Source organism: Suncus etruscus, chromosome X (assembly GCF_024139225.1).
Source record: "Suncus etruscus isolate mSunEtr1 chromosome X, mSunEtr1.pri.cur, whole genome shotgun sequence".
Taxonomy (NCBI): domain Eukaryota; kingdom Metazoa; phylum Chordata; class Mammalia; order Eulipotyphla; family Soricidae; genus Suncus; species Suncus etruscus.
This window is the reverse complement of record NC_064868.1, coordinates 107,356,078-107,371,025: the sequence shown is the minus strand read 5'-3', so window position 1 is coordinate 107,371,025 and position 14,948 is coordinate 107,356,078. Positions and strand designations below refer to the sequence as shown.

The 14,948-nt window shown below is 34.2% G+C and overlaps 1 non-coding gene across 1 annotated transcript; it reads left to right on the top strand.

Annotated features, from left to right (window-relative positions):
* Positions 1–11,964: 11,964 nt before the first annotated feature.
* LOC125999735 (small nucleolar RNA SNORA51) lies at positions 11,965–12,097 on the top strand. Its single transcript, XR_007492210.1, has one exon. It is a non-coding gene; the product is annotated as a small nucleolar RNA SNORA51 (small nucleolar RNA).
* The last annotated feature ends 2,851 nt before the right edge of the window (positions 12,098–14,948 follow it).

Genomic DNA, 14,948 nt, shown 5'->3' with positions numbered 1-14,948 from the left:
TTTTTATTTTGAGATCATAACCTTCAGTGTTCAGGGATTTCTCCTGCTTCTGATTCTGTTCTCAAATTTGACTCCTGATAGGACTTAGGGGACTATATATGGTACTAAAGATCAAACCCACAATGGCCACATACTATGCAAGCACCCTACATACTATACCTCTATTAGTCTCCTCTATTGCACTTCCTATTAATGTGCATCTTTTCTTTAAGGTTAATGATTTCATTTCTAGTGGCTAATACTATCCTACAGGTTCCCAATACTGTTTTCTTTCTTTAACTCTTTCATTTCTAGATAAATGAAGTTGTTGGTTGGTTGGTTGCTGTTGTTTTTGTTGTTGTTTTTCATTTTCTCCATGTTTTATTTTCTCCAGTTATTTCTTTGGTTTTGTTAATTCTCTCTTCTTATTTCCTCACTTCTGTAAGTAAATATTAGCTATTTAGTCTGATGTCATTCTTAAGCAATTTAGAAACCTCTAATTAGTGAATGACTTTCCTAGATTTTTGTACCTATCCAAAGAGGTGGTAAATTCCAGAATTTTTTCATTATGCTTGAGGCTATGTGGTAGATAAAGTTGGGACTCTGAATTATAGCTGGTTTGAACAATCTGGTTCTCATACTGTAGGACTTGCATTGAGCCTGGACAGGACTAATTTCTTGAATCTATGGATAGATACCTTGAAAGAATTTACTCATTTGCAGAATCAAACTTGTACATGTGACTATGTTGTGTGTTCCTGAATGAAAGCAATTTGAGGTTACCAGTGCCCCAAATGTAGCTCTATAAAGTGAATTCAATTTATTACTTTATTTTCAAGAAATGATTGTATTGTACATTAACTTCTCTCTTTCAAAGACTTAGGTTTTCTGTTGTGTCATCTTACAGACTTGATGTTATTTTTCTTAATGTTTTAAATGTTTAAATGCTTAAAACTCCTATACTAATTTTTAATCAGAGACAATGCATACATTATACCTCAACAAGGGTCCAATGTACTTTTGTAGAGGGACACTGGTACTTTTGTGGCAACTTTGTCCTCTTAAATTCTCATAAATATCTAAATCTTATAAACCAATGTTATCTTAAAAACTTATTAAAATTTAAAAGTATATTAAATGTATATTGTCAAGAATCCATCTTCTGCCTGAGGCTGAACAGGAACGCCTTTGGCTAGGCAGGTTTTTTTCAAGGGTGGGTTTAATAAGGAACCAGCAGTATAAGGGAGCCAGGGAGCTTACATCAGAGACCACTAGTCCAGACAACAGTTCTTTTAGGGAAGCTGGTCAAGAAATCTAGCCAACATCCAGGAGAAATAATCAGGAGTTAATGCCAAGAGAATTATCCCCATGCTGCACTCCATCTGGAGATTTTTATTACCCCGCCCCCGTGGCAACAGGTTCTAATTGAATTACCAAGGGTTTCTATTTAACAGTTTTCTCTGTGCTTATGACAAACCCCTTTTAAGAGAGTGTAACCCCAAGAGCATGCAAAAATTTACAACTATGTAACTAGCATGTTTCTAAAAATTCACTTGAGAATATCAAATCTATATCAAATCTATAATTATTTTAATATGGGCAGGCTAATTTCATTTCATGTTCTATTGAGGAGCTCTATTTAGTTATCTAATTACAAAAGGTTACAATTGCAGTACTAAACCAATTTCTTACAAGAAAATTCTATTTGTAAATATATCTACACGTAAGAGATGTAGGGTTAGAGTAAGTACATTGGTAGTATGGTTTTATAATTTCAACTTTTATTTTAATTTTCATTTTTGAAATAATTTGTGTCCTGAGTATATTTTATATACTTCAGGAAGTGGAATTAATTTTGTTTTGTTTTAGACTTACATCAGGTGATGCTCTGGAGCTATTCCTGGAACAGGGTTAGAAATTGTTCCATGCAGTTTTGGGGCCATGTGATAAGTACCAAAACCAGGCTACTCCATACAAAATAAACACTATTCATTTGAGCTATCCCTAAAGCCCAATAATATTTTCTTTGGCCATAATTATCTGTCCTAGAAATTTCAACCTAAATATAAGATCTAGACATAGGTCATAAAATGATATATCACCAAGCAGTAAAATATAATGAATATATAGGACAAGATAACTGAATAAGACAATCACAGCATATAAAAATTAGATTCATGTTATTCAGGTTCTTTCTTAGAAATAAAGTTTGCAACACTATTAATTTAAATTAGAAAAAGAATTTATAATAGTGTTTTGCTTTTGTTTTTCTACTAGTCACAAAGGATTACTATTTGTTTATTATTTGTTTCTTTTTTTTTTTTGTGGTTTTTGGGTCACACCCGGCAGTGCTCAGGGGTTATTCCTGGCTCCAGGCTCAGAAATTGCTCCTGGCAGGCACGGGAGGACCATATATGGGACGCCGGGATTCGAACCGATGACCTCCTGCATGAGAGGCAAACGCCTTACCTCCATGCTATCTCTCCGGCCCCTATTATTTGTTTCTTATCAGAAACTTCTTAACCATGGATTAATAGAAGACTGCTAGTTAGAAAATTTCACCTCAGACATTGATATTGTGATACTACCACTGTCTGACAATAAATTTACTATAATTCTGCATAATGATAACTACATAGTGCAGCAATCCCATTAAAATCTATAAATGGGATCACATTTTATTACTCTTGCAACTTGAGTTGAACATGAACTAGACTTGACATTTATTTCTATTAAGGTCAGACACTCCAAACTCTACATGGTGCAATTCCAAGAGTCCCTCAGGAAAGACTGTTCAGACTTAATGAATGCATGAACTTGCTTTATGTTTTCTCAAAGCCAAGCAACACTCAGTTTGAGCTTGGCTAATATCCAGGTTCAGCTATGAGAGAAGGATGAGGTGACTATGAATATATTAATCAAAAATGGAGAGCACTGCTAGTTTTAAGAAAAGTGATAATAAGTTTCCACTTCAAAATTATCATGGGAATCTAACAAGCATTTAGTCTGGAGAACTATCTTAAAGCTTGAACAGCCTCCATATTTCTTAAGAACCTATGAAAGAAGACACAAAGTAAGAAACTTCTGGGGCTGAAATTTCCCAGGGAATAAAAAAATTAAATTAAAATCGCTATATACACCCAACTTTATAAAGTTAATATCTATATTTTGAGTGATTTGTAAAATCATTGTAAAAGGAGTTCTGATAGATTTAGTCAAGTTAAAATAACTTAGTAAAAAAATTTTGATATTTCTTTGTTTAATGTATCTTATGTGTCATATTTATTTTTATTTTTGATTAAATAATTTCTTTTATTAAACTCTGTGATTACAAACATAATTGTAGTTGGGTTTCAATCATAACAAGAACACCCTCTTCACCAGTGAAGACTTCCCATCACCAATGCCCCCATCTCTTCCTTCCCTCAACCCCCACCTGCATTGAGACAGGTCCTCTACATCTCTCACTCACTAACATTGTTATGATAGTTCTTAGCGTAGTTATTTCTCTAACTGCACTTACCATTCTTTGTGATGAGCTTCATATCTTGAGCCGGTCCTTCTAGCCCTCATCTCGGGAATTATTTCAATGTCTTTAACTTTTCTTAAAACCCATAGATAAGTTAGACTATTTTGTGTCTCTCTCTCCTCTGACTAATTTCACTCAGCATAATAGATTCCATGTATATCCATGTATAAGAAAATTTTATGACTTCATCTCTTCTGACAGCTGCATAATACTCTATTGGGTATATGTACCATGGTTTCTTTCATTTATCTGTTGAAGGGGATCTTATTTTTTTCCAGAGTCTGGCTATTGTGAAAAGTGCTGAGATTAATATACTTGTGAGGAAGGGATTTTTGTATTGGATATTTGTGTTCCTAGACTATATCCCTAGGAGTGGTATAGCTGGATCAAATGGGAGTTCAATTTCCAGTTTTTTGAGGAATCTCCATATTGTTTTTCATAAGGGCTGGACTAGATGGCATTCCAACCAGCAGTGAATGAGATTTCCTTTCTCTCCACATCCCTGCCAGCACTGATTGTTCTTGTTCTTTGTGATGTGTGCCAGTCTGTGGTGTGAGATGGTACCTCATTATTGTTTTGATTTGCATCTCACTGATGATTAGTGATGTGGAGCATTTTATCATGTGTCTTTTGGCCATTTGTATTTCTTCTTTGAGAAATTGTTCATTTTGTCTCCCCATTTTTTGATGGGGTTCGGTGTTTTTTTCTTGTTAAGTTCTGTCAGTACCTTATATATCTTATATTAGCCCTTTATCTGATGGGTATTGGGTGAATAGCTTCTCCCATTCTATGGATGGCTTTTGTATCCTAGGCATTATTTCCTTTGAGGTGCAGAAGTTTCTCAGCTTCGTATTTGTATTTGTATTTGTATTCGTATTTGTGTTTCTCTGCTTCAAATTGTTTAGAGAATGCTGTTTCTTCCTTGAAGGTGCCTTTAGTTTCAATATCCTAGAGTGTTTTACCTACACGTTGTTCTATATACCTTATGGTTGGTTTTTTGTTTTTGTTTTGTTTTGTTTTGTTTTTGGCTTTTGAGTCACACCCGGCAGTGCTCTATGCTCAGAAATCTCCCCTGGCAGGCACAGGGGACCATGTGGGATGCTGAGATTCGAACCACCTTCCTTCTGCATTAAATGCTAAAGCCTCACCTCCATGCTATCTCTCTGGCCCCATACCTTATGGTTTATGGTCTGATATCAAGGTCTTTTAGTATAGTCATCTAGTCTAAATATGGTTAGGCTACAGTCAAATGATATGGCTAAGTAAAAGTACTTACTGTTTCTTAATCTGTGAGTTTTCTAAAAATTTTTAAAATCTATATTACAGTAACATAGCTATTGGAGTCTGTGGGGGTTTCTTCCTTATTTCTCTTACTAAGTTTTTCAAATATTGTGGAAAATAACTAACTTACAGTCTTAAATAATGTCTTTTATTTCATAGTAGTGATACTATCATAGTAATAAAAGATACATAGAAGATATCAAAGGGATATAGCCCTAATTTGTATCCTAAATATATCTCTAAATATATTTATATTTAGACTATAATCTATAGCTCTAAATTTTATTTGTTATTTTTGTTGTAGAATTTGTTACAGAATTATAGATTTGTTATTAATTTTGTTACACAATTGGAATTGCACCCTACCTACCATCCACTCATGTTGTCTTGTGGCCTACTACACTCACATGTAAAGCTCAGGGTTCTCCTGGCTTCTGCTGCTCTCCTTTGGACTTGACCCTCTTCAACAAATTAGCAAACCAAAAAAAAATGTCAAAGGGATTATACATCATGATCATGATCAAATGTGATTTATTATGGAAATATAGCAATGACTCAAATTATGCAAATCAATTTTTGCAATACACAAAATAAACAAAAGAAAAGCTATAAAAACCTTATTATAGATTATTCCATAAAGAGAAACTTTTGAAAAGTTTCCACATTCATTCAGGATAAAATGCCCTATATACAGTAGGTAAAGAATGAACATAGCCAAAGAGAGTAATGGCCATTTACAAAACACCAATAGCCTGCATAATGTGGAATGAAAAAAATATCTAGAAACCTTCTTTCTGAGATTAGGCAAAATACATGAATAGTAACTTTCTCAACTCTTTTTGATATTATAGTTGACTCAAATTTATTCTTTACATATTTATATTTTATTTTTATTCTTTTATTTTAACTGTATAATAATTCTCTTTTTTAATATAACTTTTATTTTGATCATAGTGGCTTACATATTGTTGACAATAATATTTTAGGTACATATTAACATAAAATCAGGGGAATTTCCATCACCGAATTGTCCTCCCTACACCTCCGTTCCCGTCCTACCTCTCATATACTCCTCCCTCACACCCGGGGCTACTAGAATAAGTGGTCCCCTCTGTGTCTAGCTTGTTACTTAGTGGTCTTACACCTGTTTGGTCTTGGTACCTCCCTTATTTCCCCCTCTAACTGGGAGGCTGGACTAGATAGTTCAAGTTATGTGGTTTTGTTTGAAGAAGAGAAAAGTAATAAACTGGGGTAAAAATCAAATATGCCGAAAATGGGCGTAGCTCTTCTAGAGGCTCTCATCCTCGGTTTGAGAGAGATGAAGGGGAAAAAGAAGGTGAAACACCACAACAGTATAAAAAGAAGTATTGAATAAAATATCCAGTGAGCACTACAGCAATAAAGATAGGCACCACATAATAGGCATGGTCTTGAAATAAAAAACATGACAGATCAAAAAACGGAAGAGAAAAGAAGAAAGAAAAAGTAAATAGATAAAAATGGAGACAAGTTCAATATCCACACAAAAGCATAGAAATCGACAAAAACTAGATAGATAAATAAAAAAAGATTATTTTGTGCTTTTTTGTCTTTTTTTTCCCCTCCTGCATAGGCACAGTAAACATTGGGGTCATTCGAAAAAGAATTCCCTTGGCCTAAGAGATACAGGATCTCTCCACCCTTGAGTATATTGTCATGAGATTACCTATAGATTCCTTTCTAGTTCATTTACTCTCCTGTTGGTGCTTTTGCGGTGTATGGAAGACTTCTGCTCTGTCCTGGGTGGTGAAATCAGGTCTCTGTATCTAGAGATCTTGGTCTCTGCACAGGTCAAGGATTGAACTTATGATGAAGTCTTTCTTTGTGGTTCTAGAAGTTCTGTTCCCTCAGTGTCATTTTAATCTGTCTTCTGTGGTTGGTGGTCTTGGTCTTTGCACTGATTCTAGGATGGAGCCTAGGATACTGTTTTTCGTTAGCTTTCCAACTTTCTCAACTCTTATTAAGTTTAGTGTTCTATGTACTCACCTTAGCAATTAGGCAAGAAAAATAAATTAAAGTAAATCAAATTTGAAAAGAAGAGCACAAAATATCACTATTTGAATATATCATGATAATATAATAGAAGCCTCTACAGATTTCAGTGAAAAGTCTTAGAAAAAGTAAACCAATACAGCATAACCGTAAGCCACAACAATAATACAGAAAACATTGTTTTATTTCTAATCAAAAATAATGATTTTGGAGAGAACAAAATTAAAATTATGATTCCATTTAAAATAGTATCCAAAATACCAATTTTGTAAAAATCAATAAAGATGTGACATACATTGTAATCTATAAATCATTATTGAAATAAATCAAAGGATATAATTAAATTGAAAATATCCCATGGTTCTGAATCGAACTAAATAACATTGTCAAAATGACTATTTCATGAAAAACATGTCATTCTCATCAAAAATCCAATGACATGCTTCAAAGAGTTAAAAGACACAATTTGCATTGATTCATAACTACAAGTAGTCAAAAAATTTTGAGAAAAAATGTAATTATTTTACTTTCAGATTTGAAATTATACTGTAGCTCTATGGTAATCAACACCATGTGGTATTATGATAAAGACAGACTCTTTAACTAGTGGAACAGGATTATGACCCCATGATAGACCCAAAGATTTACAGATGTTTAATACAAGAAAAAGTGCATCAAGCAAGGAATTTTTCTTCAAAAATATGGTGATAGGAATACTATATAGCCACATATAATAAAAATAAAACTAGATCCATAGAAAAGAATTAAGGCAAAATAATTTTTTTTTGTTTTTGTGTCATACCGGGTGGCAACGCTTAGGATTTTCTCCTGGCTCTGCACTCAGAAATCGCTCCTGGCAGGCTCGGGGGACCATATATGATGCTGGGATTCGAACCACTGTCAATCCTAGGTTGGTTGCGTGCAAGGCAAATGCCCTATTGCTGTGCTATCTCTCCAGCTCCCTCATTACATCATTTTATTTAATTTTAATAACTTTCTTATTTAAACACCGTGATTACAAACATAATTGTAGTTGGGTTTTAGTCATAAAAAGAACACCCCCCTTTCACCATGCAACCTTTCCATCACCAATGCCCTCATCTCTTCCATCCTCACCCCCGATTCCCGCCTGTATTCAAGACAGGCTTTCTAGATCCCTCACTCACTGACATTGTTATGATAAGGCAAATTGTTTTTAATGACCATTAGATTAGAGAAGAATCCCTAGAATTCATGGAGAAAAATATAGGTTTTATGGATTAAGTCCTCAGGTTCAAACACCAGAACACTGGAGAGAAAAGGGTCTGGAATTGGATGGTAGTCCTTAGCTCGTAGAAGTCCATAGCTCAAAGTCACCAGCTCCCAGGAGATCTAGAAAAGTAAGACAGCTACCATATTTTTCTGCCTATAAGACTACTGGGCATATAAGACAACCCCCTAATTTTACAGTTAAAACATAGGCTTAGGCCTATATTAGCTGTACAAGACAGAACGTTCCTGTGCTGCCACAGTGAGCCCATCACAGCAAGCAAAGGTTCAAAGGTTATACTGTAATAGACTTCCTCTCTGACTCTGGCCAATTTGAGCAGGCTTTTGACAGTGTCAAAATCGACAGTGTCGATTTGGGTACAGAACATTGTATAATTTGCATGCATAAAGTCTGCTTGATTGGCTGAGTTAGAGAGGCGGTCCGAGCAGTGATTGGTGCAGGATCAAGTTGGAGAATTCGTTTCATGGCAATATTCAGACGATTTTAGTTTAGTGGCATATCAAAACGTTTTTTGGATGTACTTGGTGTATAAGACAACCCCCGATTTTCGGTTGACTTTTTTCATTTCAAAAATAGGGTACTTCCTCTCCAACCGAGTATTAATTTGAGGAAAATTGTCACAAGGGTACTCGTCCGGGTGCCCCCTCCAATACTTTCTATGCTGTCAGGTTACAGTTCTACAAGATGTTGGTGAAACACCTAACAAAATGATGTTCTGAGGCATCTCTACATCTCAACATTTTGAGTGAATCAGCTCATTCTAGATGCCCTCGGAATTTCTAGGCTAGTCCGCCTTTATAGTTTTGTTATCAAGTCACAAATGCCCAGGCTAGGCTGAGATACTAATTATGCAAAGGTTGAGTCTCATGAACTGGAAAATGGTTTCAATAATTTAAAATAAGTATATATTTAAAACATTGAAATATTGGAAAACAAGATAAAATTTATTTCTAAGCTGTTTATTATTGAAAAATTACAAAACAATTACATAATATAAAAAAATCTATTGCTGAAGAGATAGCACAGCAGTAAATCCTTTTTCTCACACATGGCCCACCCAGATTCAATCCCTAGCATCCCATATGGTCCCTCGAGTCTGTCAGCAGTAATATTTGAGTGCAGAGTCAGGAGTAAGCCCTGACCACTGCCAGATGTGACCCTTAAACAAAAAAAACAAACTAACAAAATACCCCTAATATCTCTAGACATTTCCCCAGTGATCCTTAAAAAGCATCTACCCATATAGGGGCCAGAGTTATAGCACAATGCCTAAATGACTTTATAGTTGATAATATACAATATTTTGATCATTTTCTAAGGTTGAGGTAGAATGTCCTCCTTATAGAGTTTGGGCAGAAGTGCTTAGGTACCATGCTAATTCCTCTTTCTATCATTTAATACTATAATACTATGAGTCACATTGTAATATTTTATTTAAGTAGACATTTGGGATTAAAGTGATTCAGATAAAATTACCATAGAATAAAAATCAAGAAACTCTTTAATCCAATTTCTTATTTTTTTTCCACTTTGAATATATTCTGTCCTAAACCTGAGTTGAAGAATACCTGGCATTTATCTTTTACTTTCTTGTAGCTGATAGTCTTTATCTACAGTCACAAACCTTTGTAATATTTAAGCCATCAATAAAATCTAGTGTTGGCTATTTCAACACTCGCAAAATTTCCAAAAATGAGGCTAACTGGGATTTTATACACCAAGTTTAGTTTTACTTTCTGGAGACCCAGGCTTAATCTCTGGAAGTAAACCCTGAGGAAGAACAGAGAATGATCCTTGAATACTACCAGATGTGGACACCCAAATATAATAGTATAATAAGCTAGTAATCATTATAAGGTAAAACGTTGTTATGATATAGTTTGGTTTTGGAGCCACAAAGAGTTGTGCCAATGGTATATTCATCCAGGTTCTTTGTTTATGAATACATTTAACAGTGTTTGAGGGATCATATGTAGTGCAAGGAATCGAACCAGCTTCAGAAAAGACATATGCACACAAAAACCTTTTTACCCCCTTACTAACTCTCTGTTCTCAAAACAAGTGTTTTTACGCATTGAGGTCAGCAATATTCTTCACTGAACAAAGTTGAAAATTTAAAATCAATTTCCATCTTAAAGTGGTGATGCATTACCAAACACATAAATATCAAGTTTAGAACTAACACTGAATTCAAACATTAATGTATTTTTAGAAAAATTATCTCAGTGCTAAGTTAAAGAGAGATAAAGAGTTGTGAGAGCCACCTGTTCATATCTTTCCTAACTAAAACATCAAGAACAAATTTTTCAAATCCATGTAGTTATTTAAAAGAACCCACTAGTGCTAAGGTATTAGAATTAGCTGGTATGCTGCTATTTAGCATTAAATACCTACCTGGGACACTATTTTATAAAAGAAATATGTATAGAAAATGAGTTTTATAGGATTTTTATACTTGCATTAATTGACTTTGAGTTTTGTAGCAAACGAAGTAAAATAAAAAGATTATTTGTTGTTTTTGTATACTATATGAAATATATACAATATATTTTCATTTTAGATATACCAAATGCCAGCATATTTTTCTTCACAATATCATTGTCAAGATTGCCATAATTGTCTAGAGAATATTTAATTGTAGTTGCATGTTTTACTTGATATATCATGATTACCAATAGTGTGAATGACAAGATTTCATAAATACAGCAAATAACATACTAATACCTCCCTTTCACCAAATGTATGCTTTCCTCTGCTATTATGTCAGGGCCCCCCTCCTACCCATCAACACCTTTGTGCTCTTGACAAGCTCATCTGTAGACCACTTCTTAGGTTATGTTGTTTTTGACAACTTAATACCCCTTACTGTTTTTCTTTTCATCACTAACAGAGGATGATGTGGGATGTTCTGGTTCTTTTCTGATATGTGCCAATCACTGGTGTGAGGTGCCAGTTTTTATTTGCATTTCCCTGATAACAAGTTGATGAAGAGATTGTTAACAAACATATTCACTTTTTATGTCTTTGTTGAAAAAACTTTTGGTTCTTATCATCTACCTGTTTTCCAATGTGGCTTTAGTTTGTTGTTTAATACTGACATTTTCTAGAAGCTAAAAACTCTAAAAACTTTGTATCACTTAAAAAATCATACTTTCTGTACATTACAGATATGACTTATCAATAACAATCATGGTCAAATTGCTGTTACCATTTTAATATAATTATTATTATCTCTTAAGCCAGATATTCAAATTATGTAATGGAAAAAGACTAAGAAGAACATGAGCAAATATTTGTATTTATCATTGAAGTACAAGAAAAATTCAAAAAAAACTTTTTTAATAGTTTTACTACAGGGCCAGGGTGATAACTACTACAGCAGGTACTTGCCTTGCATGAGGCTGACTGAGGTTCAATTCCAGGCTTCTCATATGGTCTCCTGAGTCTACATCTGACAGGGGTCTCAAACTCAATTTACATGGGGACCGCAGGAGGCAAAGTTGGGGTGATCCTTGAGTGCAAAGTCAGTAGTAAGCAGTGAACATTGGGGAATGTGACTCAAACAGCTAAAACAAAACAACAAAAAAAGAGTCCTATAGGGTAGGGCCACAAAATATTGTACGGAGGGCCGCAAACGGCCCGCGGGACGTGAGTTTGAGACCCCTGGACGAGGTGTTATTCTTGGTGACTCATGAACACTACTGATGTGTCCCCACGCCCCAAAAAACATAGTTTGAAACATAGAATGTAGAGTCAAGACAAAATATATTTGATGGCCAGTGGGTGGTGTTCTTTACATGACTGAAACCCAAACACAATCATGTATGTAATCAAGATGTTTAAATAAAATATAAAAAAATAAAAAAAAAGATAAGGCCTCCCAATTCTTACCACAGGCTGTGTTCTTTACACTGACTGTATAGAAAGAGGAGGTACAGTAAATGCACCCTATATACACCTTAACACAGGCCCTATGCCTGTTCTGTATTGTGAATTGGGTGACAAAAAATTTGAAAAAGAAAAAAAAAAGACAAAAGACAAAATTCTATTCTCCAATGACTCTGAGAGAACTAACTGGCATGAATTGATCTTCATTGTTAATGTCTTAAGTCAATCTCTCATGTAAATATATAAAAGCAGAAAAAAAAATAACTACTTGAAAGAATTCTAGAGGGATGAAAAATAGAGGATGCTTAGATTGAATTTCTGCCTGCCCAAAAGGATACAACAGGAACCCATTGCTTCAATTGACAAACCTCTTAATTAGAAGATGGGATTCACTCTCAATTAGAGAAATATATTGAGGCTCTTCCTATAAAGATAAAACCATTGAAAAGTGTGCAACAGTTCTCTAGTAGAAAGGCAATTAAGTGTATCACCCGGAGCCTCCTTGCATTTTCAGGAGTGAATGCACAAATAAAACAATTACTTCACTCAAGGGTACTTCACGATGGCTCAGAGAGAGAAGGGGATGAATCAATGCTGATGATTCTTTAACAAATGTCCTCTGAGATTAATTTCCACTTAAAAAAGAGATAACAATAATCAGCCATACTGCTTTGGTATACATTTCCTGAAACCAGAAAGATAAATGTTATACTTAGATTGTGAGAAAAAGCAATAATTTCTTTATGAATTTACTAGTCTAGTAATATTCTTTTACTCCAGAAACCAAGTGCTTTGTGACATTTTGATAGTTGTTTCATTTGTGAATTTATTTATTCAATAAGAGGTCCCTATTTTGTATCTAGCTCAATTAGTATCACACAATTATATTTCAATACATAACTGAAGAATAAAATGTCCTTCAAGAGATCGTTAGGAAGAAATTTGTCAAAATGCCCCATTAGAATATTTTGATTATTCTAACATGTAGATATTAGAATTTAGAAAATGATGTCCCTGAATTAAGCAAAACAAACAAACAAACCAGCTAAGTTTATGTGTCAAAAATTTTTGTATGAAATTTGTATATATTGTGTATAAAATTTTATGTGTGAAATGTTTTGTATATATGTACACATACAAGAGGAAATAAAGCATGGTAAATGTTAGCATATATGACTATGTTATAAATGAATTTGTGTAGGTTTTGAAATTATTGTAGACTTTGAATTTGATTGTATTTAGAGGATAAAAATATCCTTGATATTAAAATTCCATTGCATAATTAAACTTTTTATTAATGAGTTCAAGTGAACTGCTTGATATTTTCAATGAATTTTATTATTCCAGAATATAAAATATTCCACTTTTGAGATTACATTCAATATTCTACTAGAATATTTGATCTTTATGTTATGTAGGACATACTTGTATACAGAAAAAATGTGTTTAGATAAGCACTAGAAAATATATTATATAGAATATATGCTCTACTTTTTTCTATGTTAATATTACAGAATAAAAAAAACTCATTGCAGAGATCAGAAATGTGGTTCCAAATTAGTTTCTGAGTTATGTGGTAGGATCCTTAGTTTGATCCCCAGTACCACAAACAGACATATACACACAAACACACATAACATTCACTGCAAAAGAAGCCTAAAACTGAACATTGTAATTCAAAAGGAAAGAAAATATAAAAGTTTGAGCAACTTATTCTGTGCAGGTTAAGCCAGTCATAAAACCCATATATTTAACCAATTGTTTATTAATGATGAGAATTTCAACTTTGAGCAAGAATCTACCTAGGTCTTACTAAATCTAAGGAATATTGTTCAAAATCCAGGAAACAACAGTAAAATAAACATGATTTCCCACTTTCAAATATTATATGACAATTTTCTCAAGGTAATTAAACAATTTGTTTCTCTTGGTAAGCATTATTAGACAGGAATATAAATAATTGGAACTAAAAATGTGTATAAAAAGCCCCAGGTATTTGAATATTTTATTGCCCCAAATAATCATTCATATTATAGATTTTCATTTTACACATTTTATTTTTTAACTTTATTTATTGATTGATTATTTGGGGGCCACACCTAGCAGTGCGCAGGGGTCTCTCCTGGATCTGCACTCAGAAACCACCCCTAGTAGGCTGGGGGGCCATATGTGATACTGGGAATCGAACAGGGTCTGTCCCAGGTCAGCCTCAATGCAAATGTCATACCACTGTACTATCTCTTTGGCCCCATTTTACACATTTTATAATAAAATATTTAAAATAAATTAAAAGCATATTTAATAATTTATTTATTTATTAAGAATCACAAACATTTGTCCAAAATATAAAAAATGTAAGAAAATCCACTTTAACTTTGCATTTACAGTTAACATAAGCAATGTTACTTATACTTTTGTTTAAGGATAGATCCTGATTGTGCCTTGCTATCAAAAATGTTCTATTGTGGCCAGAGAGATAGCATGGAGGTAAGGCATTTGCCTTGCATGTAGAAGGTCGGTGGTTTGAAGCCCAGCATCCCATATGTCCCCAAAGCCTGCCAGGGGCAATTTCTGAGTGTAGAGCAAGGAGTAACCCCTCAGCACTGCCAGGTGACTCAAAAACCACATAAATTAACACACAAAAATCAATAGCCTTTCTATACACCAATAGTAATAAGGAAGAAATGGACATTAAGAAAACAACCCCTGGGGCCGGCAAGGTGGCGCTAGAGGTAAGGTGTCTGCCTTGCAAGGGCTAGCCAAGGAAAGATCGCGACCGCGGTTCAATCCCCCAGTGTCCCATATGGTCCCCCCACGCCAGGGGCAATTTCTGAGAACTTAGCCAGGAGTAACCCCTGAGCATCAAATGGGTGTGGCCTGAAAACAAAACAAACAAACAAAAACAAAACAAACAAACAAACAAACAAACAAAAAGCAACCCCATCACAATAGTGCCACAGAAACTCAAAT